The sequence below is a fragment of the Heteronotia binoei genome, chromosome 2 (genome assembly GCF_032191835.1).
Source record: "Heteronotia binoei isolate CCM8104 ecotype False Entrance Well chromosome 2, APGP_CSIRO_Hbin_v1, whole genome shotgun sequence".
Lineage (NCBI taxonomy): Eukaryota > Metazoa > Chordata > Lepidosauria > Squamata > Gekkonidae > Heteronotia > Heteronotia binoei.
The window spans coordinates 79,183,080-79,207,516 of record NC_083224.1 but is presented as its reverse complement, the minus strand read 5'-3'; the positions used below and the strand labels follow the sequence as shown (position 1 = coordinate 79,207,516).

General features: G+C 42.7%; 1 protein-coding gene across 5 annotated transcripts in view; it reads left to right on the top strand.

Moving 5' to 3' along the window:
• Window positions 1-24,437, top strand: part of ATP2B4 (ATPase plasma membrane Ca2+ transporting 4) — a 245,815-nt gene that overhangs the window by 22,892 nt on the left and 198,486 nt on the right. The gene's annotated exons all lie outside the window — the stretch shown is intronic.

Sequence of the window (24,437 nt, the reverse complement as noted above, 5' to 3'; positions counted from 1 at the left end):
AGCCCCAATGGGCCAAAGAATGTATTCCTGAGGCCATTTTTGCTTGGGAAAACTGTGTGTGTGTGTGTGTGTGTGGGGAAGACAGAAGCCCCTCCTTCATAACAGTGTAATCCTGAGCCAAATCAGCCCCTGCAGTGCTTTAAAAATGAGTTAATGCACGGCTGTGTGGAAAGTGAGGTTGGTTCTTTGAATCGAGCTGATTGAAATGCCACATTCATCTGGGCCTTACCACCATCTCTCATAACCTAAGGAGGTCTGGACACTCTGGTCATGTGAAAGTGCTGTTAAAATTGCATAGTTTCCATCACAGGACTGCAGGTCTCAATATTCCTTGACTTGGGAGCCGTAAAGGTTGAACAGATCAGAACTTGGTTGAAATTTAAAACATAAACATGCCTTCAAGAGAATGACACTGGGATATTAAGTGCTTAGTTCTTGTGGTCAGTGCTTAATTCTCATGGCCCTTTCTTACATGCTTAGAGAAATGCTGTTTGCCACCTTGGGGTCAGGCAGCAATTTTTATCCAGGCCAGTTGGGCCTGGGAACTTGGAGGGTTTTGCTTTGTTTTTTGCCATCTTCTGGGTGTGGAGCAGGTGTCACTGGGGAGTGGGTAGAGGGGGGAGGTATTTGTGAGTTTCTTGCATTGTGCAATGGGTTGGACTAGATGACCATGGAGGTACCTTCCAACTCTATGATTCTATGGTCAATTCTACAGTAGACCTTTAATCCTGGCTCAGCCCTGTCCCCAAACTGATTTTCTGTACTAGAATCATAGACTCATAGAGTTAGTTTCTATGATTCTATTATTCTAGTGTAAAATGTCAATTTGGGGACAAGACTGAACCGGAATTAAAAGTCTAGTATGGAATTGGTCTATGTTTCTGTATCTGCATTCCTCTTTCTCAGTTGTTTAAACCAGTGGTTCCCAACCTTTTTGAGTATGAGGATCCCTTTTTAATGTCAAAACATTTTGTGGACCACCCCTCTGCTGCATAATAGCAGCTGTACTAATGAGAATCCATTGACAAAATACATAATGACAGTGTCAAAATAACAATGTTTGGTGTATTAATTTGCAAACCCCATGCAATAAGTCTGCAGCTCTTCAGGGGTCCTCAGCCACCCCTCTCCCCCCATTGGGAGCCACTGGTTTAAAGCTTTCCTTTGTCTTTGTTCACTTAATGCCTGTTAATCTTTTCACAAAATAGCTTCAATTATATCAGCTTGATAGTTGTTCCCCACTTGTCAGGGAACTTCTGGCTTGCTAGCAAAGGGACAGATGAGTCCTGGAGACAGAATTAGCCTCTCACCTCTGAGAGGCAGAGATACACTGGTGGGGAGATCTGTGTGGGACATTTAGCCAACAGCCACTCATTAAGTCCTAACTGTTTAGTAGGATGTTTAGTAATTAGGGCTGCTAATAACCAGTTTGCTTTGAAAGTGTGGACAGAAGAGTCAGAATGGAACTGATTTTAAAGGTCACAAGAAAATACCATCTTCCTCTCTAAAGTTTACCTTTATTTAGGACTGTGCCAATGCCATAATTCTGCAAGAATGCAGAAGTGCACATTGCAGAACTGAGTGCTAACTGATAATCTTGTCTTCTGTTTGTAGTTGTGAAGATATATTGGAGAGCCTATTGTCCAAGCAAGCTGAATCTTGGAAGTCAAAAGGTGGCCAAATAAAATTGCACAGTGGCAAAAGGTTGGAGATTCCATGCTGTACTCAGTTTTCAACTTTCCCCAAGATGCTTGAGGCAGAATAAATTGGACAGATTTGTAGAAAAATGCTGAACAGTTATGCTACATACACACACACACACAAACTGGCTGGAGAATTTGAACTATTTCAGTGCAGAATTTTGACCTTTCTTCCTTAGCTAATTACACACACACATGCCCATAGTTTCTTGTACATCATACAGATATGTAGGAAACACTGAACACTCCTCCTTTTTTTATGCAGAGAGTTAACCTAATTCACAGGAAAATATAAAGGCTTTCTGCAGCTCTCTGGGCTAGTAGTGATTTGAACCTGGTTCTCCAGTTTTTAGTGGCTGCTAATTCCTTCCCTCAAGGATTTGCCCTGGAGCTGATGAGCATTTTCTCCTCCAAATTGAGAGCACATTGCATCTTTTCAGCTTTCTACAGGGAGGTGCGCCTTGCTGACTCATGTAGTTCTCAAATCTAAAAATAAGCTGGATGTCCTTAAGAGCAGAGGCAGGCAGGGAGAAGGTGTCTATTACCCCCCAAGTCAGCCCTGGGAATGCCTTTCCAGAGGGTGGAAGCAGCATTTGTAGAACTTCCATGCTAAGGAAAAGGCAAGAATTGTGGAGGAATACATTTTGGGCTGCAGCGGAGTGATGTATTTTCTATAATGCTAAAGCTCAAACTTGGGGTTTTGGCTCTTTTTTTAATGTAATAAGTGCATCCTCAGTTGATCTTTGAGCAAGGTTTAAACTAATTGGTCAGATTTCTGTGTCCTGCCTCTGTTTCAGGCACAAGAAGACTAATTTCATTTAGCAAAAAGTCTGGATGTTTAACAACTGCGATAAAATCTACCCTGATGGAGGTTTGCCTATAATTCAGCATTGCTAGAATTACTTCTTTGTGGGTTCTTCTCCATGGGTTTTTGTTTTGTTAGTTCTGTCCCCATCCAGTGATTCAAATGCTTGTGGAAGAAGTGTCAAGAAAATAAGTAAGTCAAGTTTGTAGAAAAGCTGTATGTTAACTGCATGTGCCTTCCACTCAATGGTGTATCTTAATCCGAGTGCTGGTAGGGGGAATCGACACATCACCTATACAAACCCATCTACTGCTTCTCCACTTGCTGTTGTGTTGCTCATCTCTGAATGATCTAATCTGCCATAGATTCAGCAGTGATGCTGAATAGACTTGCTCTAGAAATTCTGTCAGCTGAACTATGTGGTCTAGGAAGCACATGCCAGGATCTTTTGCAGTGTCATGCAGGATACTCAGCTGCAGCTTTTGGCACTGTGGGATCAGGCTGTCCTTGAGATGAAGACATATGGAACAAATAAAGCAATATCTCCTGTTAAAGAACTCTTACTTCCTGCCTAGCAGCCTGTCAGCATTTCAGGTTATGATGGACTGAAAACAGCCTGTCAACATTTCAGGTTATGATGGACTGAAAACAATCTAATGTCCCAGCTGGAATTTCTGTTAGCCTCTTCCTCTGTTGTTTTGTGATACCATTTTTATTCAGGGGAGACCTGGGTATTTCATGTCCTTTCTTTGCCTGTCGCCTTTATCTTGGCCTTACCATCTTGCTCTCTGCTTCTCAGTCCTTTCCTTTGTTTTAACTGCCTAGACTGTCTCAAAATAAGTTGCTATTATAGATAAGGAACAGGCCTGCCTTTAAAAATTACATTTATGTTCAGACTTTAGAAAACCTGGGCACATCCTGTTTTGTTCTTACCTCAAGATAAAAAGCAGCTGACCAAATGAGCACCTGCAGATCCTAAATAAATGAGCCTATTTGTGTAAAAACTCTTGTCTAATTTTCACAAACAACAGGTGAGATTTTTAAGCTTTAGTGCTTCATGCTGCATTTGTGGGTTGACAGAGTGGAAGTGCTCCTCCATCTGGAGAAAACCAATCCCCTTTATGGAATGCTGGCACTTTTTGAGAAGCTACAGCCTCTATGAGTTACTGCGTATGTTCAGCTGAATGAGCAGGCCTTGGAGATGGGGCTAGTGAGTGAGATCCCATTCCCCTTTACATAGTCACAGATAGTGTGCAGTCCTTAACCTCTGCACCAAGCTTTTACTAGTCTCACTCCCAGAGCAAATTAACCACTTTGACCCAGTGTTTGGCAAAGTGAAACTGTTCAAATTCTAACTGCTTTCCTTAGGAAAAACCACAGTTTTTAAATTGGAGAAAAGCTGTTTATTACAGATATAGCTGATTATTTCACTTGTCAAGGTTTTTGTGGGGGTAGGGGTAGGTAATACAAATAGTTCCTTTGGGACAAAAATCTCATTCACTATATTGATTTATTCTCGAATTTACCCTTTTGGGGTAAAATTATTGAGGGCAGTAGCGTTACAGAGTTTTCTGGATGACGCTTACGTTCTAGATCAGAACCAGTCTGGTTTTTGCCCAGGTCATAGGGCGGAGACGGTGCTGGTCACCCTGGTGGATGACCTCCAGTGGCATCTGGGCCGAGGCAGCTCGGCAATACTGATGTTGTTAGACCTATCGGCTGCGTTCGATATGGTCGACCATCAGTTGCTGACCCGCTGCCTTGCTGACGCAGGGATTCAGGGGTTGGCCTTGCAATGGCTTTCCTCCTTCCTTGATGGTGGGGACAAAGGGTGGCGATTGAGGGTGAACTGTCCCGAAGGCACCCGCTTAATTGTGGGGTGCCACAGGGGGTGGTGCCCTCCCCGATGTTATTCAACATCTACATGCACCCCCTTAGGTCTCCCAAGATGGGAGCACATACAGCCGGGGCTACGCGAACTGCACTGGCTGCCAATTGTACACCGGGTCCAGTACAAAGTGCTGGTCATTACCTTTAAAGCCCTATATGGCCGAGGACCGACCTACCTGAGGGACCGTCTTTCCCCGTACGAGCCCCAGAGAGCACTGAGGTCAGTAGGGGAAAACAGATTGACTATCCCTGGGCCAAAAGAAGTTAAACTTCAGAATACCCGAGCACGGGCCTTTTCTACCGCGGCCCCATACCTTTGGAATCAGCTCCCAGAGGAGGTACGGGCCCTGCAGAGCCTTGATCAGTTCCGCAGGGCCTGTAAGACCACCCTCTTCAAATGTTTGGGAACTGCTGAAGTATAAATGTGTAACAAAGGAAAACGCCAAAATGGTCCAGCTCAGGGATCTTGCTATTATTATCTCAACTGACAGGGATAGCGTCAAACAATAATGTTACTGACGGATTTAGTAATGTTTAACTAAGTATTGATTGTTTTTAAAATGTTAATCTTAATGTTTTATTTACTGTATTGTTTATTTATGGATACTGTTAGCCTCCCTGAGCCTGCTTCAGCGGGGGAGGGTGGGATACAAATAAAATTTTACTTACTTACTTACCCTTGCCCAGATTGCCTGGAAGTATGGGTTGGGTTGTCACCAATATGCTGATGACACCCAACACTATCTACTGATGGATGGCCAGTCTGACTGTGTCCCAAAAAACCTAGACCTGGTGCTGCAAGCTGTGGCAGGTTGGCTCAGGATTAGTAGGTTGAAGTTGGATCCAGCAAAGGCAGAGATACTTTGCCTGAGTTGTGGCAGTCTGGGCAGGGAAATCCCCCTACCAACATTTGACGGTGTGCCATTGTAAATGGCGTGCAAGGTCAAGAGCCTGGGGGTGCTGCTGGAGCCTGCCCTGCCAATGAAGGCCCAGGTAGCAACCACTGCTAAATCCGCTTTTTTTCATCTTAGGCGGGTGAGGCAGTTGGTCTCCTTCCTGGAGCGTGGCGACCTAGCAACAGTGATCCATGCGATGGTCATTTCAAGGTTGGACTACTGTAATGCCCTCTACATGGGGCTGCCCCTGTGCCAAACTCGGAAACTACAGCTAGTGCAGAATGCAGCAGCCAGGCTGTTATTGGGGCTTCCTAAATGGGTGCACATACAGCTGGGGCTGCAGGAACTGCACTGACTGCCAATAGTGTACCAAATTTATTACAAGGTGCTGGTTATTACCTTTAAAGCCCTATATGGCCAAGGACCTGCCCACCTTAGGGACCGTCTCTTCTCATATATTCCCCAGAGAGTACTGCGATCTGATTCTCAAAATCTATTGACAATCCCCGGGCTGAAGGAGGCCAAACTAAAAGTCACCAGAGAAAGGGCCTTCTCGATTTTAGCACCCCATTGGTGGAACCAACTACCAGAAGAGGAGCGGAGCCTTGCCCAGTTCCACAGGGTCTTCAAGATCCTTTTCCAACTGACTTTTACTTAATAATTTCACAGCAATCAATTTTACTGTTGAAGGAATACCGTCGCCACGGAAAAACTGTATGATGCATAACATCAAGTTTTTAGCACCAATTTAATCTTAGAAGCTTTTTAATTACAAAATGATTAATTTTATAGTAGTATGATTTATAATATGTATGTACTTATAACATGTATTTTTAACTGTTGAAGTGCCTATGTTGTGCACCGTCCTGAGCCTGTTTTGGCAGGGAGGGCGGGATATAAATTAAGGATTATTATCATTCTTCTAGCCAGGTTTGGGAAAATGACTGGAGATATAAAATTCCTACAATATAGCATATTTCAGGAAACAAATTTAGTAGAATCATGACCAAATAGAAAGTGGCAAATTCATTCCCCCCACACACACAAATACAAATGTCTGGAGCAAAACATGTCTAAATGTTTGTGTATGGATGGCTTTACCTTAGCTAATGCTTAAATTAATATGCACAGCCCACTCTCTTCCCCCTCATAGCCTCCACAAGTATATAGAAATGGCACAGGAGATCTGTTTTCAGGGTGTTTAAAGCTGCATCGGAAAGACAAGAATGGGAGAGGCAGGAGCTGCCATTTTAAGGGCTGCCATGTGGTGCTGGGTTACAACTTGGAGAATTATTCTATATCTTGAAAACAGACTAACCAGTGTTGGCTTCTTCCACACATTCAGTTTCTCATATTTTCAGCCACCCCCTCCTCTGCCTGCAGGAGCAAGCATGATTCCAGGTATGTATAGGCATGGGAGACCACAGTGAATTTTAAGACAGAGTGGATTTCAGCTTTAAAATCCTAGTGACATGTTAGCGGTCTAACCAGTGACCCTCCAGTTATGCAGACCTGTGGTAGCTTAAATAGTTAAAAACAATGTCTTGAACCCCTAGCACTACTATGTTATTAATATGGAGAACAAAATATTTTGTCTCAATCTTCATAACTAGTGTGAGAGAATATCCTTTTTTTTCCTACCTACTTCTGCACTTTACTATTCAAAACCCAGCCTGTTGTTTCTGTTCTCATTAACTATAAGATATATAAACAGTGACTGTGATATATGGGAATTGTGAAATATGACAGAACTTCATGGAAAGAAACATCAGCCACACATGTAATATCTTTACAACAGGTCCAGTGAAAAGATTATTTTCGGAGGGTAATTATGATGGTCCCATTGCTTTGCTTCTGGAGCAGAGCAGTCATGAAGAAAGACAGTGGGTGCTTTCATACTTGCTAAATAATGCAGTTTCAGTTCACTTCAGCAACTGTTTGTAAGTGGATATTGCCATTTCACACTTTAAAATCCAGCTGCAAAGTGCATTGAAAGTGTATATGAAAACGCAGTGTTTATTAGTATTTGGGGTTTAGGCTTTAATTTTGCTATCTTAGTTTAATCTATCCCATTCCTAGGCTAGAGGCAGAAAATCTTTTCAAAGAATGTTCAGATTGGGAGATGAATTGTCATTTATAGAGCTGTTTATAGGATTTTTGCCTCTTATGAACAACATTTGTATTATTTCAGAAACCTGCTTGGCCAGAGGTGCAATGGGACAGAATCCCCCCCCCCACCAGATTTTTGAAAGAATTATTCATTCTTTTTCCATATTACTCTTATCCGAAGGTGCTTTAATAGCACAGCAGATGTGAAATTGGAATGGAAGATTTGAGAAGTGACTGATGGTTTTGTGATCTAATTTCCATTCAAGTTAGTCATGTTTTAAGTTGTAAAACTGTAAAAAGAATCGGTTGAGATTTTGATAGTTACTTGAAACATTTCCTAGCAATAATACACACACTTGGAGGGGCGTGTTACACAGCACTCCTTCTGAAAGCAGTGGATGAAATTTTTAAAACAAGCATTGTGTTCAATTCTGTGCAGTACAAGGTTTTATTTATTTACCACCTGGATTTTATACTTTGAGTTTAGAGGTGTGGTTGTACTTTAAAGTGTATTGTAAGGTCTATAGAGGGAAGAGCTGCAAATTATTCCCTCCCCCCCTCCTTTGGAAGAAGGACTTTTCTAATACATGTTTGCAAGAGAACTGTGTGTGTTCAGATGCTTTCGTAGTCCTGTGCCCTTTCTCTGGATCTGCTGTACACTCAAAAGTGACTGTGGGTGAACCATTTCCTCTCTCTTCCCAGTTGTCAGGACCGATACCACATGGGATTATTTCTTCATTTGTACTTGCCCATGTGGTGTGGAAATCCTATAAAGACCATAACAGATTTGCTGAATGCTTGTGGAGAGAGAATGGCTTCTGGTTAATAAATGAATTGTCAATGATGAAAATGGGTTTATATGTTTTACTGGCATAGTTTGTTGGCACTCTGAGCTAAGTGTTAAATGTGGGTGACTCTTTCTACTGGAATGCTGTTTGCCTGTGCATTCTTGTCCATTTTCGGTGGTGATGGTAGCTTCCCAAACAATATTGCAAAATGAGATTCAGCATAAAGACAATGGTATTCCAGTGAAAAAGGAAGCAAGGTTCATTTTGCCGTACATGTCTTAACCTTTTTTTTTTTTGTCTTGGTATCACTTTGCTAAATCCTTTGTCAAAATTGACTTCTTATCTGGAATAAGCAGATAGGTGCTCCAGTGAATGATTTTCAGAAGCCCACCACAAGTATTTAATGTGACCCTCTGAATACATAAATATGAGAAGATATCAAATTGCTTTCTTGACCCCATACGAGTTTCAGGGAAGAAGCTGTCATGAGCATCTTCTGGAACTGTAGTTTCTGGTCTTACAGGTCTGGTACTAAAATACTTTCTATTAAGACTTGCTGTCCCTAAAGTCATGCATCCAGTGTTTGTTTGTTTGGGTGGTGGTGGTTTTGCTACTCCATTTCCTGTACTTGGTGCCCACAACTTGATGATCTAGCCAGTCAACCCCCTCATTAGGGAATGGCAGTTCAGGAGGTTCTCTAGAACATGGGACAGAAAACCCATTTTGGGTTATCTGTTTAAGGCCAAGTTTTAAAAGCCATATGTCAAAGAGACTGGAGGCCATGGCTGGATGGATGGTTGAAACAAAGTAGGCTGGAGCTAAATCTATTGCAAATGGAGGTCCTGTGGCTGGAAAAGGGAGGCTTGGGACTGAGTATCTAGCTGCTGATCTTGGACAATGCCCCCCCCCCCGACACCAGTACTAATGGTGAAGAGCCTGGGCATGATTCTGGATACCTTTTTATCAGTGGAGGCTGAGATCACAAACATGGCCAGGTTGGTGTTTTTCTATTTATGCCAGGCTTGGCAGCTGGCCCCTTTCCTATCTTAAGAAAAACAAAGAAGGGAAAGAAACTTAACCCAAAAACTGAAACCTAAAAGGTTAATATGCAATTAAATAGCCGAACATTAAAAACAAAGTGTAAAAAAAATCGTAAATCAACATACATGTATTTATTGTTGAAAGCTAAAACCATTTAAGGACCCATCATAAGCCTCTATCCTATGTAAAATCATAAAACCTCAATGGGAAACCACTCAACTTGACCTGACACATTTCGACCTAAATTGGTTGTCTTCAGAGGTCAGAAAGGTAAGTACACATATTGGCTCATAATACAGAATAGAATAAAACAATAGAACAATGCTGGACCACAAGGAAATTTCTGTAATATAAAAGAGAAAAATTATAAATTTGTAAAAATATTTTTTCATGCTATTTAAGGATAATATTTAGAATTAATTACAGTGAAATGACAAAGGCTTAGAGATATTCTTGAGGTCTCTTGTTCTATAGCCTTATGTCTTAATCGAGAGCATACCTATAGCATTCAGTGTTTTTTGTATGCCTAAGAACAAAATATTAACCAAAATATAAAAGTTAAACCACACTAAAAATAATATCAAATAAAACCATACATTTCAAATTTAATCAGTTGTCTCACCACGTGGTCCAGAATTGATCATGTAAAGTCAGAGCCTATGTGCCAAGAGTTGTGTGTAGTGCACTGAAGCTGGTGCTCTGCTTAAAAATGCTAGGAACCAGATGATGCAATCTTGGCACAATCAAAGCACATGATGTAATTAGAACAAAGGTCATGAGGGAAGATAAATTGGAAATTACAGGTACATTACAGGTAAAATGGAAAACTTAAAAAAGTTACAAAAATAATTTCAAAATTTTCTCTCCATTATACACAAAACCAATCAATTTCCTCATTCAAACCATGAGGTGTTAAAGTCCCTAGAGTGTGAATCCAAAATGTCTCCCTAGCCTTCAGACGTTGCGCAAGCTGTAATTTTGGAGCATGTATTTGTTCCAAGATAAAGAACTGCAGGTGCTTATCAGAGTGATTTGATGAAGTCCAGTGTTTCACCAAGGGAGCATTCTTCCTTTGAAGATGGATGTTGCTTCTGTGCTCACAAATCCTGGTTTTCACAGTCCTCGTTGTATAGCCAATGTACATTAAGTCACAGCAGATTATACAAAAAATAACAGATTTGGAATTACAATTAAAGAATGACTTAATGAAATACTTCTTCTGCTTGGTAGAGTCAAGAAAAGAATCAGTGTGATGCATTAAACTGCAAACAGAGCAGCCCCCACATGGAAAGCTACCTACTGGTCTGTCCCTGCCACAGATGGGACCAACATAAATTCAGGACTGCCTCTCCTGGTACCCCCCCCCCTTGCAAAAAGAGTGTTTCGCTCCTTAAGCAACACATTGATGGTCCTGGGGCCAAGGACCATTCATTTAGCCTCAATTAGGGCTAGAACCTTTTCAGCAATAGCTCCAGCTTTGAGGAATGCACTTATGAGTGAGATCCAGGCCCTGCAGGACGCAGCTCAATTCTGCGAGGCCTGTAAAATAGAATTCTATTGCCAGGCTTATGCGGTGAGACCAGAGAATTTTGCCTTCTGCTTCTTCCACTCCCCTCTTTCCCAAGAAATAGTGACATAGTTTAAAAACTTCTGCCCAGCCGAGGGGTGGTCAAACTTGCTTAACATAAGAGCCACACAGAATAAATGCCAGATGTTTGAGAGAGGAAGGAAGGAAGGCAAATAGATGGAGGAGGGAAGGAGAGGTGGAAAGAAAGCAACTTTAAATGCATTCTCCAAGCTGCTGACTGGCTTGGCTTGAAGAAATTATTTAATGAGAGAAATGCCATCTCCAGGCCAACCATTGGGGCAGTGGGGGCTTTGTGAAAGAGCCACATGTGGCTCCCAAGCTACAGTTTGGCAACCCCTGGCCCAGCCTTTTTGAGGGAAATCTGTCTGATTTCCAACTGCTGCAGGTCTAGTCAGTCCCAACCCAGCAAGCGGTTTTTGATATTACTGTTGTGTAATTACTTGCAGTTGAGATCAAGGCTTAAAGCTGTGAAATAGCATTTTAACATTACAGTGCACTGTTGTGATATGGAGGGATTAATGTAGTTATTTTGTATTACAGTCAAGAAGGGACTGAATCTACCTTCAGCCAAGTCTTGGCTGTCTTGAGTTCTGAATTCATAAATATTTTCAGTTCTTGTGTGGCAGCCTGTTTTAGTTCTCTTTTGCATTTTAAGATTATTGCTTCCAAATCTGCACACATGCCAACATTCTGCAGCAGTTTAGATATTTCCACTGCAGTGTCACTTCAATGCCAGCTTTTTGCATAAGTCTGTGTATACACCTGCATTCAACAAACTCTATGAATTCAATACCAGTCTACTCCAAACAAACAGAATCATCTGCTTATATATGGGTAGGGCTTGTGGCACATGAATAATTGCTGAAAGATTTTGCATAGATGCCACAATGGAGTTCATAATGTACTTGTGCATGTAATCTAGTTAATCCTCATATCAAGAAGGCTCTTGTGATCCTCTCCTGACTAGATTTATAGGTGTGGCAGTGCCTACACAGAGGATTTTGTAACCTGGATAGAAAAGGCAAACAAGTTTTAGCTGAAAGAACAAAGTTTGAGTCCAGTGACACTTTTAAGACCAACAAAGTTCAAGATATGAGCTTCCATGTTCACCCAAACTTCTTCAGATACAATGAAATGGAAATTGCAAGTCCATTCCTTCTGAATTCTTCCTTGTTCCCTCCAGTAGCCCTTGATTTACCTTTTTTTTAAAAAAGCACTTTAAAATGTAGATTTGGGAAGTGAAAGATGGTAGAATTGCTACATTGTGTCCCAAGCATCTGATCCCAGCTGTCTAACTAGGATGGGAGGCCCACTTCTCTCACACACATGCCCTTAAGCAGAGTATGACAAATACATCAGAATCTGTTTGCCATAAGTAGATAAACTGGGAAGCCATAGGTGAAGGGAAAGACATTTTAGGCCTTTTCCACAGATATTGTGTTCCTAGGATTCAGTGCTTTTGGGAAATGGACTTTTCCCCTCTTCTCCAAAGTATCTTAGTACATTAATACACCTGAGGAGGGGGGATCCCTGGCTTTTCTCAGACCTTCCCAAATCTGCTTCCTGCAGTGGAAAAGACTGCTGAAAATCTTGAGTGGCTGCTGTGTTGGTGGGTAGGTTCAGATTTTCCTGATACTGCTCCAACAGCTGCTCCAGTCCCAGCAGCAGCCATTTCCCCCTCTACCTGCCACTAAGGGGATTTAAAAAAAATTAATTGGCAATTGAATTTCATGATATGCATTGTTATAACAATATGGGTATCTGGTCTTGTTTCATTTTGTATGTAGCTCATTTTGTTGTGAAGATGTGGTGTTCCCCTTATTTCTGTAACAAAAGGGGATAGATAATTAAATCTCTTTGAAAAAATGAAAGCTAGGAGGTCTAAGATGCCAATTCACACATTGTTATAATATATAATATTCAGTTATTATGAAAAATAAACTGAAGAAGCTTCTGTACCCATTTCCTGGCACCAGCCTAAGATTTTATTGGGCCTGGGCTGGGAAACTGTCTCAAATTGCTTAATGTCCGGACCAAACTAGAGGAAAGTTTGGCATAGACTAAAGTAAGCACTGCTTCTCACAGCTCGTACTTGTGGGATTTTTTACCACAACATGCGGCCTCTAGATTTAATGTATTTTCAAAAGAAATAGACATCATCTTGGAAATGCATGTATGAAAGGCTGTTTGCTGTGACAGCTGAATGGAACCTTCGTATGCAGAGGCAGTCTGCCTTTGAACACCGGATTCTGAGAAAAAAGTTGACTACAGTTTCTGTCTCGTGAAGGAGGCCTTAAATGGCTCCCTATGGGTGTTGTTACTCTGCAACATCATTTGCACATATTGGTTCACTTAAGTTCTTGATGAGGCACTTTTCATGTGTCATAGACATCCAAAAGGAATGGTGTCTGGTGGCATAATGGTGAGCTACTGCCCATTAAAAGGCTGTAACATGTTAACAGCTGACACATAGAAGAGATATAAGTTGCAAAGTGGTCCTCTGCCTTTGCTTCCTCTTACTTTCTCCACCTTGTTTCCTTTCTTCCCTGTGTTTTTCTGGTTACTGTACGTTTTCCTTACTTCATCCAGGCCTTCCATCTGCAGATGATTACATTCATCATCTCCAGATGCTGGAGTACTTGTTGTGTGGAGCCTCACATTTAGCAGTACTGCTTGGCATCAAAGGAGGAGGCATGGGTGAAATTGTGCTGCTTTGTTTCCTCCTTTTTCCGGTATTTCTCTTCTTCTGTGCCTCTGCTCTGTTGGGAGCAGCTAGCTATGCAATTCTGATGTCACTGCAGTATGCTGCAGTAGAACGTGTAATGCATCAAATCCCTGCAGAATGATGCATAATACACTGACTTGCTGCAGTGTGTGTAGCAGCACAATGCAGAGCAAGTTGCGATCTGTTCTGAGTTCCCTGCAGGGGTTTCTCTTGTGATGCTGAACAATTTTAGGTATTTGGGCAATGACCCAGATGTCCTTAACTTTTGACCCAGGGCTAGGCTTTCTTCAAAGACAAAAGACATTGTGCTGTCAGATCACTACTGCTTATACGCATTTTCCCGTTTCCTATCATAGGGCTGTGGAGGGCACCTGATTTGTTGGCAACCTGTGACTCGTCCCTCATTTCTATTTCATGTTTGTACGTGATGCGGAATCAGAAGGATTGAAATAGCAAAGAGTATTTTGCTCGCTATTTTGAGCCCTCTCTCTACTGCTTCAAAATTTGAATCAAAAATGCGTTGAGAACTTCAAACAAGCAGGATGCTGATTCCATCAATTGCTTTGCAAAGGGGAGATATAGTCTAATAGCTGCTGGCCCTCTCTGCCTCTCCTATTCCCATCAGTTACTGATCCAGCCATCTGGTTCAGTAAAGTTTGAAGCCTTCCTTCAGTCTAAGGGAGGCTTCACACTTCACTGATCCAAGTGGCTCACAGTGTCCCAGTGAGTTCATTTAGCTATACATCAGCCAATATCTTAAAGAGACTGCATGTGACAAATCTTTATCACTGGGTGTGCCTTGGGCAAGGCCTGAAATGTTGGGCTTTGGTCTACAAAGCATCTTGTGGGCTGAATGATTTTAGCTCAAGATCAGTTTCACATTCTGCAGTAGTAAATGCTTAAGCTATTTTGAATAAAGACTTACAAATGTCAAAACTGAATGTATCAAATTCTGATTTGATTTTTAAAAATGTACAGGATTCATTTACCAGGAAGCTGGGCTTGGTTGCTTTTCTTTGTGGAGCATGCTGTTGGGGGCAAACTAGGATTTGCTGTTGCATAATATGCAACGACCACAGACTCTAGGGTTGCCAAGTCCAATTAAAGAAAAATCTGGGGACTTTGGGGGCAGAGCCAGGAGACATTGGGGGGTGGAGCCAGGAACAAGGGTGTGACAAGCATAATTGAACTCCAAGGGAGTTCTGGCCATCACATTTAAAGGGACAGCACACCTTTTTAAATGCCTTTCTTCCATAGGAAATAATTAAGGATAAAGGCACCATCTTGGAGCCTCCGGTCCAATTGTTTTGAAACTTGGGGGGTATTTTGGGGAGAGGTACTAGATGCTATACTAAAACTTTGGTGCCTCTACCTCAAAAAATAGCCCCCTCAGAGCCCCCAATACCCACGGATCAATTCCCTATTATTCCCTATGGGAATCGTTCTCCATAGGGAATAATAGAGTGCCCAGTAGGCATTTCCCTCCCCCCCATGCTTTCTAAAGGGGGGGAGGGGCTGTTCTCCATGGAAACTATTACTGACCCTTTCCAATGAAGCCCTTCCTGTTTCCTGCGCAGCCTTAAAGGCACACATTTTACAAACGGATCAGGAGCTCTACAACTACATGATGCCTACAGGCAGGTTCTCTCCTCCCCTCCCCCCCCCCCCGCTTCTGGATTTTTGGAGAGCGGGGGGGGGAGGCTGCAAATTCGGGGGTCCCCCGCCAGGGCGGTGGGGTGGGGAAGCCTAACAGACTCTGAGCTGGCACTTGATCAGTTGCTGAAAAAGGAGTGATCTGCTACATTTATTATGCTCATAGGATGAAAATGCAGGCCTTTCTAGATTGCAGGCCTTTCTCACATTAGGAAAGGCATAGTGGTTACTAATTTGCTAAATCCGTGTCAGATGATGATGTCCTCTCAAGAATTTTGTTGTATAGAGATAAGTTTATTAGGCACAGAATTGCTAAAATAAGTACCAAATTTGACACAACAGGAGAGATCTATAATTCTTATGATTGGTTAATTGCAACTGCAGGTAGGAAAATAGAATTGGGATCCTTGGGGCTTGGGACCTTCTCTCCTGTTGCCCTTCCCCAGCATTGCTAAACCCCACAGGGAAAATATACAGACACTGATTGTGGACATGCATGGTGGCTGATTGGCCTTGAGATATTGTGAAGTTTTCTCATTTTCCTCTGAAAGTATATACTTCATTGATTATTTAGAAGCAGGAAGATCCACCACTGGTACTGGATGGTGGCTAATAAAATCACCTAGTGTAGTTTTAGTCTGGGAAAGCTCTTACTACTGATGCAGTATTACTATCCATATTTTCTCTTCACATAAATTCTGTTACCAGAGTTTTTATGGTAGGAGACACTCATATTTTATAGCTGTGCATCAGATGTGATATTATATTGACAACCCAAATAGTGATAGCAAAGAACTTTTTGAATGTTCTGCATGTTTCATATAAATGATCACAACCTGCTCTGCACTGCTACACATACTGTAGCAAGTCTGTGCTTTCTGCAGGGATTTGATGCATTATACTCCACCTTGTAATGTAGATCAGAGTTTTTATTTTAATAGTGTAGGTTGAGATGGGTGGATTGGCTTGCATCCACTGGAGGATTTCTGCAAAAAAGAAGAGGAAGAGGGCAGTTTTTCCCTTCCCCTCCTCCCCTAATCACTGCAGACTTCTGACTCACCTCTTGTGCTTTACCTAAGAGTGTTCCTTCCCCAGGATCAGCATTTCTGAGTCCATTTGAGACAGTAGGAGGTGGAAGTGAGCAAATCATGCTCTGTGGATGGGAATCCATGGAAATGACTGATGGATATAAGGCAGTGAGATGTAGTGGGATGCTTGAAGTCACCAAATTCACAGCTTAGGTGAGGAACTGGGGAGTTCCTGGATCACAGCTTGCTCTGTTAGCCATCTTGCAACACTAATGTCACATAATTTCGCAAAGAATGATGGACAGATTTGCTGATATTCTTTTGTCACAACATCTGGTATTTAGAGATACATAACCATGGAATGAGGACCATGTAGGGAGTGCTGCTTGTGTACCCCAGACTTGTTTTGATGGTCAGCATCAACATGTTAGAACTTGTGTCATTAAGGGTGAGTAATGCCTGAGAAAAATGAGTTAAACGTGGTTGTGGCGGTCTTTTTGGGCAACTCCCTATTTATACAAACGGTGAAATCAATAACATTATGGTCACTGCTCCCAAGCGGCGCAATCACTTTTACATCTCTCACCAAGTCTTGGGCATTACTTAGGACCAAATCCAGGATCGCCCCACCGCTGGTAGGTTCTGAGACCATCTGCTCCATAGCACAGTCATTGAGAGCATCAAGAACTCAATCTCTTTCTCTTGACCAGAACACATATTGACCCAATCAATCTGAGGGTAGTTAAAATGACCTATTATGACACAGTTTTTACGTTTAGCCGCTATCTTTAAGCCTTCCATCATATTATAATCGTCTTCTCTCTTTTGATTTGGTGGGCGATGAACTCCCATAGTTAAATTTCCTTTTGGGCCCTCTATTTCAACCCAAAGCATTTCTAAAAGTGAATCTAATTCTCTGACCTCAGTCTTACTGGACCGTATATCCTCTCTGACATACAGAGCCACTCCACCTCCAACCATTCCCTCCCTATCCTTCCGATATAACTTATATCCAGGAATCACCGTGTCCCACTGATTCTCCTCATTCCACCAAGTTTCTGAAATTCCCACAATGTCTATGTTTTCTCCCAACACTAAACATTCCAATTCACCAATTTTACTTCGAACACTTCTAGCATTTGCATACAAACATCTATAATTTCCCAGGCAAGATAGGCCCGCCACTTTCCTCCTGCCGCCCTAAGACTCTGGCAGACAGTCCATACTGTTTGTCAACATCACAGTGGACAACTCTGATCCGTTACCCGGTAGAAAAATCGCAGCCAACCCTTCATCTTTTTGAGACGAGTCCTCCCGAACCAGAGACATTTCATCTCCTGTTGGCTTTCCCCCAAGATTTAGTTTAAAAACTGCTCTGCCACCTTTTTTATTTTAAGCGCCAGCAGCCTGGTTCCATCCAGGGACAAGTGGAGACCGTCTCTTTTGTACAGCTCCCGCTTGTTCCAGAAAGCATGCCAGTGCCTAACAGACTTAAACCCTTCCTCCTTACACCGTCTCATCCACACATTGAGACTTCTAATTTGTGCCTGTCTCTCCTACCCTGCACGTGGAACAGGTAGCACTTCTGAGAAGGCTATCCTGGAGGTCCTGGCCTTAAGTCTCCCACCTAGCAGCCTAAATTTTTCCTCCAGGACCTCACGACTGCATTTCCCCACATAGTTGGTGCCAACATGCACCACGACCACAGGCTCCTCCCCAGCACTGTCTATCAGCCTATCTACTACACGTGTAATGTCCGCTACCTTCGCACCAGGCAGGCAAGTCACCATACAGTCAGTATGCGGTTTCGCCACCCAGCTGTCTACTTGCCTAAGGATTGAATCACCAATTATCAACCCCCCCCCTCTCCCCCTGCCCAGGGATGGTTCCTTGGAGCGAAAGGATTCCTGCTCACCAACCGAAGAAGAGGTCCCTTCTGAGGGCGCATTCCCCTTATCCTCAGCACGGTGCCCTGTTCCCTCTCGACGCTCACGCTCTCTGGCAGCAACGGGGCTGCTACGTTCAGAGCGGGGCTCATCTAATACGCCCCCAAGAGTCTTCCCCAAGTGCCTAACTGACCGTCTCTGCTTCTCCAGGGCAGTCACCTCGGCCTCAAGGGTACGAACTCATTCCCTGAGGACCAGGAGCTCCTTGCATCGAGCACACACCCAAGACTTCTGTCCTTTGGGCAGATAGTCATACATGTGACACTCAGTGCAAAACACTGGAAAGCCCCCAACCCCCTGCTGGCATTCTATCTTCATGATATATATATATTTTTAAAATATACAGTCCTCTTTAAATGCTGTTTGTTTAAGTGGCTCCCCTTCTGGAGGGACAACTTACCTTATTGGGAGAACAAGGAAATCAGGGATCTGGGTTCCTGGTCCTTAGAGAGCCCCTAGGCGAAGAGCCACAGGCCAAGAGCCCTTTAGCCCTTTGGCAAGGCGCAGCTTAAAATGCAAAGAGGGTGGAGCAGAGGCACTCCTAAGCAATCAGCAGCAATCACTCTCAATCTAAAAGGCCAACGCCATGCTGGGAATTATTAGAAAGGGAATTGAAAACAAATCAGCCAGTATCATAATGCCCCTGTATAAGTCGATGGTGCGGTCTCATTTGGAGTACTGTGTGCAGTTCTGGTCGCCGCACCTCAAAAAGGATATTATAGCATTGGAGAAAGTCCAGAGAAGGGCAACTAGAATGATTAAAGGGCTGGAGCACTTTCCCTATGAAGAAAGGTTGAAACGCTTGGGACTCTTTAGCTTGGAGAAACGTTGACTGCGGGGTGACATGATAGAGGTTTACAAGATAATGCATGGGATGGAGAAAGTAGAGAAAGATGTAGTTTTCTCCCTTTCTCACAATACAAGAACTCGTGGGCATTCGATGAAATTGCTGAGCAGGCAGGTTAAAACGGATAAAAGGAAGTACTTCTTCACCCAAAGGGTGATTAACATGTGGAATTCACTGCCACAGGAGGTGGTGGCGGCCACAAGTATAGCCACCTTCAAGAGGGATTTAGATAAAAATATGGAGCACAGGTCCATCAGTGGCTATTAGCCACAGTGTGTGTGTATATATAATTTTTTTTGCCACTGTGTGACACAGAGTGTTGGACTGGATGGGCCATTGGCCTGATCCAACATGGCTTCTCTTATGTTCTTATGTTCTTTCACCTTTAGCCCACTCAACCAAACAAAGAGCAAACAAAGACCAAACAAAGAGCAGTTCCCCAGCTATCACAACTCAGAATTTTAGGCAGCCCCACAAACCTCAGAATGAAGTCTTTCAAGACTCAGAAATTCTCAGCAACTTCTCCAGCTGTCTCAGCTATCAGAGCTGCTCTGCTCTGTTCTGCTCCTCTCAGACCTCTGTGAGATGTGCTCAGCCTTTGGCAAGGCGCAGCTTAAAATGCCTCCCAATTTCAAATTGGGAGGGGAAAAGGATTCTCACACAAGATACAAAGGGAACCTCTGAAAAGTCTGCAGCTGAAGCTGTGTCACAGTAGTTTTTGTTGTGGCTCTGCCTGTCGAATTGGAGGGAGCTGCTAATCAAACTGACTGGGGCTGTATCTGCCACAATAATCCCATCACTGCCAACAAAATCTTCCCTTTGTGATGCAGTTTCCTCATGCTGGGAGGGGATTGCAGTTTAATGTAGTCAGGTTTACTGTAACAGTGTGCTACGCTGCTCAACTAAGAGCTGTAAACTTGGCCCACATTGTCCATGCTAATGAAGCACACTGGATGCCAATGTGATTGTGACGTGTGGATTTATTAGTCTCCTCTCCTGCTCCCTCATAGTGCCTTGAAAAAAGAAAATTATTCCTGACATAGGCTAAAATATGTCCGTGCACCTGACATCTTTTATGCATATACAGGAAACACCATGGGCCTTGGGGAGTGGACTTTGCATGAGATAACCCCAAATGTGTGCTTTTCCATCCTAAGAAATAAAGCCAGTGATGACATGTTTGGCACAAATTATTCCTAGATATTCCCCTGGAATATCTTAGAGCAGAACTTCCACTTCATGCATTGCTATTACCTTGTTTTTCCAGCTACACTTCCCGCAGTTGAGAAAATGTTCTGGGGCTCTTACTGTGCTTGTGTTGTTGTTTTTTTTAATTGTCCTTCCCACTAAATTAGCAGCAGAAATAGGAGTGTATGTCAGAAAGAAGCATTTCATTTTTTGTAGCTGTTTGAGATCAGAGTGGGAATAATGCCAACCACTCCCCCCCCACTTTTCTAAAGCATTTTATTCTGTTCCATAGATACCTTTTGTGACATTTGATGTCCAAATAAAATGAGTACTTATTCTTTGATTTTTTTTGCTCTTCCATTTCTCTGCCCACTAACCCCCTGGAGAATCCTTTCATTTCTGCAGTTTGTTCTGCTGCCTTAGTATATGATGATAGAACCTCATTTTTGCTTTCATTATGTGTTTCTCTATCTGCTTTAGTGGCTGAATGAAGGGGTTTTCCCCTTGTGCCAAGTAAAAAGTTCAGAGATGTGCATGCTGAATGAGGGAACTGCCCCACAAACACATTTGTCTGGTTTATCCCAGGTTTTTTAAAATGACGTTTGGTATGGTATACATGGTTATACATGGTTATTATATTGCTGAGTGGAGATTTGTACTTGGATTTCCTGACTGCAAGGTTGGCATCACTATCTTCTGCATCATACTGTTTCATAAATAGGTTTCTACAGCTGTTGACTTTATGTCAGTGATAATAGCAATGGATATGCTATCTGAGAAAAAGTATTTCATTTTCTCAGATAGAAAATACCACATGCTAAGGACCTGAGGCCTTTGAAGGAGACACTATGGGTGTTCCATTCAAAAACCATCATTTATATTCTGTAACAGGTAGGGTATGACTATCACCTCAACTAGGGTGTATTGTAGAGGTCCCTAGCATGGTGCACCAACACCTTTCCTAATGCTTTTAGAGAATGGATGGGACCAGGTGGGCTCTTGTCCATCATGTTTCTGATTTGCCACTGGAGATGCAATTTGCTGAGTAGATTAGAATAACATCATTTCAGCATCAGCTCCCGCCATATTGTTGGTTTTATTCTCTCCTGTTTCCCCAGTGTATTTTTAATATCACCTCTCTTCTCCCCTGCACTTGGGCTTTCTCTGTACAGTCACCTCTGTCTCTTGCAGTAGCTATTATGTGGTTGACTTTACCTTTTGCAGTAGCCATTTTGTGGTTGCAACTACCACTCCATGTCAGAATTCCAAAGGTGACCATAGGCTAAAAAAGGTTGAGAACCCCTGTAGTCTTGGAAATCCATTTAAAGAAAAAAAATCCATTTTCATTAATATTGGGAAATACTCTCAAAATTGTGTGAAAATTATAATGATGCCCTTTTCAGAATGACAAAAGAAAATTAAATCATGATTTTGAAGTACCTTCAGGGACCTGGGAGGGAGGGGCAGTGTGCCTCAGCTGGTAGTGTTGGTGGGTGGTAGACCTGGCCTCCATATACTGCCCATTGAAAATAATGACCTTTTAAAGCTGAAAGGAGCCTATGTGCTGCAGCTCAGCCCCTCCCCCCACAGCAGAAGTAATGAGGGAGGTTGGGGAAAGTGCTCCTCAGCTGGCCTGTGGCAACTCACAGCCCTTACATTCACTTTAAAGCACAATGGATTATAAAGTGGGTTTAAAGGGTCATGCAGTAGCTCTTCATGAGCACTCTCTCTTCCCCCTACTGCTGCCTTGGAGGAGGGGAGGTCAGTTGGTCCATGATGCATTGTCCCTTTAAATACTCCTTAAAGTTCAAAGGGTAGATATTTTCAATGGGTGGCAGATGTAGCCATCAGATTTGAATTGCTAAGCTGTTTAAAGGACTGATGTGCCACCTGCAGAACAGCAGAAGGACTACTCATCTCAACCAGATTCCAATCTTTCCTATATTTATTGGGAGTGAAATTTTAAAATCAGGAAATACCAGGAATGCCGTTCATGGTACTGAATATCATGGCATTTTATCTAGTCAGCAGTATCAGATTGCACACCCCCAGAGGCAATTATTAGATTTTTGCTTAAACAACCTTCATTGGCTAAGGATGAGGTGGCCAGTTACAGGTCAGTCTCCAAATGGCCTTTTTCTGGGAAAGATGATAGAGGAATTGATGGCAGAGCAGCATCAAGGATTTTTGAGTGGTACATCTGCCCTTGAACTGCATCAGTCTGGCTTTAGGCCTGGTTTTGGAACAAAGGCAACTTTAATTCTGCTGGGGGGGGGGGGGATGGTGGGTTTTGCTTAAAGTTGGAAAGAGGCCCTGTTATCTCTGTTGATTCTGTTTATGCCATTTTTTACATTATACACCAGTTTTATGGAACTGATGCAAAAATGAAATCAGAAGATGGCATGAAAACAAAAGATTATTGAATTTTATTCATACTATGGCAGAGTGAAATGAAAAACCTCCAAAGGAAGTTTAGAAAGCTAATAAGGGACCAAAAATTAAAAACATCAATAGTTATAGACAAAAGTACACATGCTTATTTCAGAAACATATAAAAACCTTGTAGGGACCCAAATAAAACCTCATAAAGTAATCAAAGTGACAAATGCCCTTGTTATACTTGTAAGGCTGTAAACAATTTATATAGAACCCAAAATGGAATGTTCCAATCTGGAATTGAATGACAGAAAAAAAACATTAGGGGGTGGGAGGGACAAATGTATGTGGCCTTGTGTCAGTAGCAGTTACATATACTGGAGATAGTAATATTGCCAATATATACCTTCCAGTTTAGGTCCTAAGAGTACAAGTAAAATCTCCTTAACAAGCCCAATGTAACATCAATATGGATTTTTGAGAGTGAAATGAAACCAGATTTTTAAGTAGAAATAGTAGAGCTGTGAGATTTAGTAGCATCCCTGGGCTAAAGCAACACTAGCAGCTACCCAGGAGTAAAACTTAGCTGCTTTGGAGTAAATGACAGGAAAGTGTTCTGCAGGCACACCTAAGATTAAAACTTCCTTCTCATAATTTCTTGAATCCACAATCCTGTTGCTGCTGATCTGTGTCTTTGGCGTGGCCTCTCTGATTTCCTTGTTCTGACTGGGTCTGAACTTCCAGGACTATCTTGTGCAGTTCTGCCAAGGTTCTAATTTAGCCCTCATTCCAGGCACTATTCTTCTTATAACTATTGCTTTCTGTCTTCTACATGCGGCTTTCTCTCCCGCCCTCCCTTTAATTAGCCTTCTTACTGCATGGAACAGTTTGCAGTTATATATGGAAAACAGCCTACACTTTCCCAGGAGCAGGGCTTGCCGGGAAGGGAAGCAGGACTAGCAGCAAGCTGGCACTCTCTGGGAGAGGAGAGCTCTTTTTCCTACTGCATTTGCTTTTTGTAATTTTTTTAACCCTTTATAGGGGTTGGATGAATTTTTTTCTTATGAACATCTATGTTTTCTGGGGAGAATTTCAGTAGAGAGGCTACAAGTTCTTCTCTGCATTTAAGGAAACTCCCTTTTCCTGCACCAGTGTTTGCTTTGTATAAGCTGAAGCTGTCCACATGTAACTATATTTATCATACTGAATCTGAGGGTATTTGTAGTGTATTTTCATGGGGAGAGTTAACACTTTTTTAACCCTTAAATGTCCTTCCCCTCAATTTGTCACTAATGTCATGTGTGCCTCAAATAGATCTTAAAGAGAGGTGTAGAAATAAAAAAATCAGCAGTGCCAGTAGCTGCCAAGGGAAAAAAACCACTAATTTATCATTTCCTTTTGGCAGTACAAGACTAGTACAGCAGCAGAGACACCTGGGAGAACATGTAAGTGTCTGGGGCCAGTGTCTGGCCGGTCTTCAACTGAGGTGTGTACAAGAAAGTTAAGAGATTGCCCCAACACTGCAAGAGCTGAGTGGGACCCACCCACTTCCTTCATACCTCAGGCAGCCAGAACTCCAAGGATGGCATTCTGGGTGGCAGGTAGCCTCAGCTAGGCATGGTCTTGCCACCTTGCTCCAGGGCGCCAGAGCTTTAGACTGTGATGTATGCCAGTACTGGGACAGCAGAGATGACACCAGGGAAGACCAAGCCTCAGAGGCCATCAGGCCAGCTTGGAGGCAGCCAACAGAAGCCCAACTGTGACAACCTGGGTGGAACATGGGAGGGAATCAGCCATGCAGGAACCTGGGAGGACCCAGGTAAGATGGGCCTGGCTGAAGGCCTCTGGGAAAACCAC